The following is a 5665-nucleotide window of genomic DNA, read 5'->3' as shown; positions in this document are numbered from 1 at the left end:
CGCAGGCGCAGATATAGCTGGAGCAGCCCGCGCCCCGCTCCACGCATGCGCGCTGAGGAGTCCCCGCCCACTGAGCTGCACCCGGCCCGCGGACTCGTGACTTGGCTCCGCGTGGGCGGGGCTAAACCCGCGCCCTCCGCTAGAGGAGCTGACCAGCGTGCTGGGAGGAGGACGCCGGGCCAGGGAGAGGGTTCCAGAGAAAGGCAAGAGTTAAGGGAGAAGGAGAAGAAAGGAGGGAGAGGGAAGAAAGGCAACTTCGTGCAAGAAAACGTCAACGGCATTTCATGACATTGAATGTAGAGACCTCAAGTTCTAAAAAGAACACTTTGAAAGACAGAATCTAAAACCTCTTCTAGTGGATATTAACATGGGGAACCGTGTGCCATCATTTCTCTCACTTTATCATCTTCCTTTCCAATACATTCACTCATATGTCCATTCAAAAAACATATATTGGACTGTTTTAGGGTGGTGGTAGTAGTGTGAAAGACAAAGTGAGATGTATTTGAAAACTATTTGAGGGATAGAACCGATGCAAGAATGATTAGCTGGCTGTGGAAGGTGTCAATCCAGGCTTGGGTCCTGAGTGATTGGTTGATTGTGTTGTTGTTTACCGGGTAGAAAACAGAGAAGGAAGTGAGGAATTTTGCTGGTGGTAGAGGAGGAAAAGAGAAAAGCTAATTGTCTGGGGATCTGTAAAGTTTCCAGTGGAATATTCAGAATGAGATTTCTATTCAACTAAATAGGTAACTATCCCAGGAGAAGCTATCTGGGCTAAGTCAAGATCAAAATTTATAACTTATCACCATGTTAGTAATATGAAAATAGAAGAGATAAACCAGAGAGTGTGTGATGTATTGTGGAAGATACTAAAGGCCAACTTTTAAGAGATCACTAAGGTGAGGGGATGTACCAAGGAAGAGTATCTTGTAATCAAATCAAGCTTAGAGTGATATTAGAGTTGGAGAGAACGCAGAGCACATGTTCTAGAAGCAAAAAGAAGAGAAAATCTTAAGGAGGGATTACTGTACTGTTAATGCCAAAAACTGACGAGAAGGGAAGTAATAGGAGTACTACAAGTATCCATTTTATTTGGCCATTAGAAGACCATTGTGATATAATGGGAAGGTATATGCTTAATGGAAAACAATAAGCTTTCTTACATAGGTGAAAATTATAGGGGTTGAACTGTATATGATGGTGTCATATGACAAATGAAGTGATCATTATTACTTAGTTATTTAAACTCTACTTTAGGGGCATCTCATCTCCATGCCCTTTGGAATATATACCCATAACCCTTTTGAACCAAACCACTGAAGCAAGTACTCCTTAATTTTGAGTGAGATTTAGCATCATTTAGTATGTCTTATAATTTTTTTTAAAAAGGCGAAATAATATGAGGTACCATTTTGTTTTAATTCATGGGATTGACTATAATTTTAAACTAATGTCCAAAGTTGTCAAGAGTAGGGACACATAGTTTTTCGAGGCAGGAGCCTGCTGTGTCCTCCTTTGCCTAGTAAAGCAATAAAGCTATCCTTTTCTACTTCACCCACCCCCCCAAAAAAGTTGTCAAGAGTATAAGAAAACAAGAATTTTCAAATTTTATTGCTAAAAGCATAATTGGTGTCTAGAAGAGCAATTTGATGGTATCAGATTCAAATATTTTATTCCTAGGAACTTGCTTTATCCTCAGGAAAATCACATATATACATATATGTGTATATCTGACAAATATGTTCAATTATGTATGATACATTAGATATCATGTTATATATTATTATATATAATATATATGATCTCTATTAATCTGTATTTATACATGTATATATACAGAGATATTTATTGAAACATTTTTGAAATAGCAAAACTGTAGAAATAATCTAAATTAAATGCCTATTCATAAGTTATGGCCTATCTAGTCAAATGTATTCCTCAGCCTTTGAAGAATTAGTTTAGCCTTAAGTGATGTAATTTTAAAAATCCTCCAAGATAAGTTTTCTAAAGGAATTGCAATTTAAAAAAAAAGCAATTTAAAAGCAATTGCAAAATAGTATGTAGAATAGATTAGTTTGTATACATTTTAAGTATATATATGTATGAATATGAATATGAGAGTGAATTCTACATTTAACTTAATAACCTTCCTATGTAGTTTTAATCCTTTTATATATGTTTGCACTGATTTTTTTTCAAATACAATGTATGGTAGCTTTCTTTTTTATAAAAATTTCAGATCTGGTCTTCTCATGCTAATTTTTCCAATAGTAGGTAAGTTTCAGATATGAATACCAGACTGTTAGCTATCAGTACGCCTTCTATCCTTTTATTTTAGGAGTAGTTCAAGATTTTTACTTTTTAAAAAGTTTTCTTTAACTTTTTACTCTGTGAGCAGGAATCAGTTATGGTCTGTAGTGCATAAACAAAGTATTAGTCCCAACAATTATTTAATAAATATTGGAGCAACTTATTATGTGTACTGGGTACTGTTGTGAGTCCTAGATATACACCAATACCTAAACAAAGTCCGTGTCCTCATGGCGCTTATAAGAGTGGAAAAGTCAGAAAACAAATGGTTTATTAATAAAGTGCCTGGTAGTGACAAATGGGATGAAAAATTTTAAAACGGAGTGAATGGTAAAAGAATGATCAGGGTGGAGAGAAGATGTTAGTTGATAGTGTGGTCAGGGAATGCACCTCTCAGCCATCTGAGATCTAAATGAAGAGAGAAGGAAAGTCATGGAAGCTCCAGGAGACATGTGATTCAGGTAGAGAGAAAAGTGGAAAAGTCCTGAGGCGAAAGGAAAGCGGGGCTAGGATGGATTCAGCTTAGCAGAAAACAATAGGAGTGAGAACTGGGCCAGGTCAGATAGAGCCTTGGAAGCTGTGGATAGGGGGTTGAATTTTATTCTTAGTGTGATTAGAGGGCTTTACGAAGGGATAATGTGATCTGGTTAGGCTTTAAAAAGACATCTTGTTCTGCTAAGCAAAAAGTGAATTGGGGGGCTTCCCTGGTGGCGCAGTGGTTGAGAGTCCGCCTGCCGATGCAGGGGACGCAGGTTCGTGCCCCGGTCCGGGAAGATCCCACATGCCGCGGAGCGGCTGGGCCCGTGAGCCATGGCTGCTGAGCCTGCGCGTCCGGAGCCTGTGCTCCGCAACGAGAGAGGCCACAGCAAAGTGAATTGGGGCAGAAGGCAAAGGAGAGATTGAGACCAGTTAGGAAGCGTTGTAATTGTCTGGGGTGAGCAGTGATGACTCGAACTAGAGTGATGGCTCTCCTCCAGCACAGCACGCTGGCCTTAACTCCATCACGGATCTCACCACTGTAATGAGAGCAACGGTAAGTGTCCATTTATATTTTTTGTTCGTGCTGTTCCTCTCTGTCAACTCAGATGCAGACCAAGGGGATCAGCAATGGGATGTAGAGAAGAGGGCAGTTAGGAGAAACATTTTGAAGAAAAAAATGATAGAGATAACACTGCTGTAACAGGAATCATTAACCGGGGACCCATGGAAATCTATGAGACCTTGTGCAAAATGTATGCATATGGGTATCTTTCATGGACATGACCCGTAGGTTGTTGTCAGATTCTCACAGGAGCCTGAAACTTAAAGAAAACAAAATAGCTGAGCATCACTGAGTAATTGGAAAAGTGGTATTTCCATGTATAGAATCATATTTCTATAAGGTACTGTCCGATATCTGCTATTACTTGGCACCATCTCCAACTTTTTAGACAATTACTGTTATTTTTATTTTATAATGTCTTAGGGTCCTATGATGGTATCTGTGTAGAGTTGAGGTAATTCAGAAATATTAATCAAGTGAAACTGAATATGAGAATTTCTCAGTTATTTAGAGGATTAATATTTATACACTGTTCCTCATGGTTTTTAAAAAAGTATTTCCTTAATATATAAGAAAGACAAAGGGTAAAACAAATATTCTACACATAGAAAAATATAGGTAGGAAATTATGGAACAATCTTAGTTTCCCTAATAATGAAGAAATTCAAACTGGAACAGCGTGAGGTTCTACTGTATTTGTTAAATCAGCAAAACTAACCCAGTGGTTCCTTTTTTAAGCATTGGCAGGATTAGGGACTAAGGGATGCACCAGCATGTTTCTCCTGGCTTTGTAAACTGGCCAGTCCTTCTGGAGAGCAACCTGGTGTGGGTTGGGGATCACAGCACTGTTCATGGTGCTTGATCCAATAATTTGTTTGAGCAATCTCAATAATGGGATTATTAACCAAAGGAATATGTTTATAGCTTGTTATGGCAATATGGTTATTCATCATAGTGAAAAGGAAGTAGCAACCTAAATATCTAGCAATAATGAACTAGACAAGGGTTCTATATTTAATGGCTACTGGCATGAATATGATGTATAAGCTAGTGGAATTTAAGTGTATGGAACTATTTATATAAAATAATAGTGAGTGAAAAGAGCTAAAACAGATATAGACCTATTGCAACACTTTTGTACACTGCTAATAATCAGAAGACATAGTGCAGTGATATAAATAATTGATATTGCAGGGCTTTGTGGTGGGGGGTGCCTAATTTTTTGTTCTAGAATGTTAAATGTCCAGTCTCATACACTCACACAGAGAGCATCACCTGGGGGAGGGGTAGAATACAGTATTATGTTTAAGAGGCTCTAGAGCCAGACAACTTAGTTGAAGTCCTGGTTTTCTTAGTTCTATGATCTGGAACAAAAATTTGTTTGTTTATTGTCTCTAGGTCTCATTTGCAAACTGAGGATCATAATACTACCTTCTTTTATAAGCTTGTTATAAGCATTAAAAGAGATTACTGCAAAGTGGCAAATAGCAAGGGCTAAATATGTTTTAACGAGCATTGTTATTGTATACTTTGATCAATCATGTACATATTAATGACTATGTGTCAGGCTCTTTTCTAAGAGCTTTATAAATGGCATAGCTACCTGACTAGTTTGTATTAAGCAGGGACTATATCTTTTTTTTTTTTTTTTTTGGCTGTGTTGCGTCTTTGTTGCTGCGCATGGGCTTTCTATAGTTGTGGCGAGTGGGGGCTACTCCTCATTGCGGTGCACGGGCTTCTCATTGCAGTGACTTCTTTGGTTGTGGAGCACGGGCTCTAGGTGCGTGGGCTTCAGTACTTGCGGTGCGTGGGCTCAGTGGTTGCGGCATGTGGGCTCTAGAGCGCAGGCTCAGTAGTTGTGGCACATGGGCTTAGTTGCTCTGTGGCATGTGGGTTCTTCCTGGACCAGGGCTCGAACCCGTGTCCCCTGCATTGGCAGGCGGATTCCTAACCACTACTCTAACAGGGAAGTAGCAGGGACTATATCTTATAATTATCTTGTGTCTTCTGACTATAGTACCTAGCAAGGTAACTTGCACATAATACATAATGAGTATCTAGTAGATGAATGCAAATGGGGTTCTCCTTTCCTAAGCATGAACAGTTCTCTACTAATTTTATACTTCTATATGGAGGGTTTTTCCTAAGGAACACTCACCTTATCAGACTGTATACTGGTTACTGTCCTCTTATTATTTGTTGAAATCCTATCCTTATTTTATCCCAAAGAATGCAAGACCAGCTGGCCTCAGCAGCAGGGAATGTGGTTGGAACATGAGACTCAGAGTCACCAGCCCCAGTCTCAGTGTTGAC

The 5665-nt window shown here is 39.1% G+C and overlaps 1 protein-coding gene across 1 annotated transcript in view; it reads left to right on the top strand.

Annotated features, from left to right (window-relative positions):
- The window catches only part of SLC18A1 (solute carrier family 18 member A1), a 39733-nt gene that overhangs the window by 430 nt on the left and 33638 nt on the right, over positions 1 to 5665 (top strand). The window lies entirely within an intron of this gene.

The sequence above is a fragment of the Mesoplodon densirostris genome, chromosome 6, assembly GCF_025265405.1.
Source record: "Mesoplodon densirostris isolate mMesDen1 chromosome 6, mMesDen1 primary haplotype, whole genome shotgun sequence".
Lineage (NCBI taxonomy): Eukaryota > Metazoa > Chordata > Mammalia > Artiodactyla > Ziphiidae > Mesoplodon > Mesoplodon densirostris.
The sequence above is the reverse complement of the archived record's forward strand: the minus strand, read 5'-3'. Positions and strand labels throughout refer to the sequence as shown.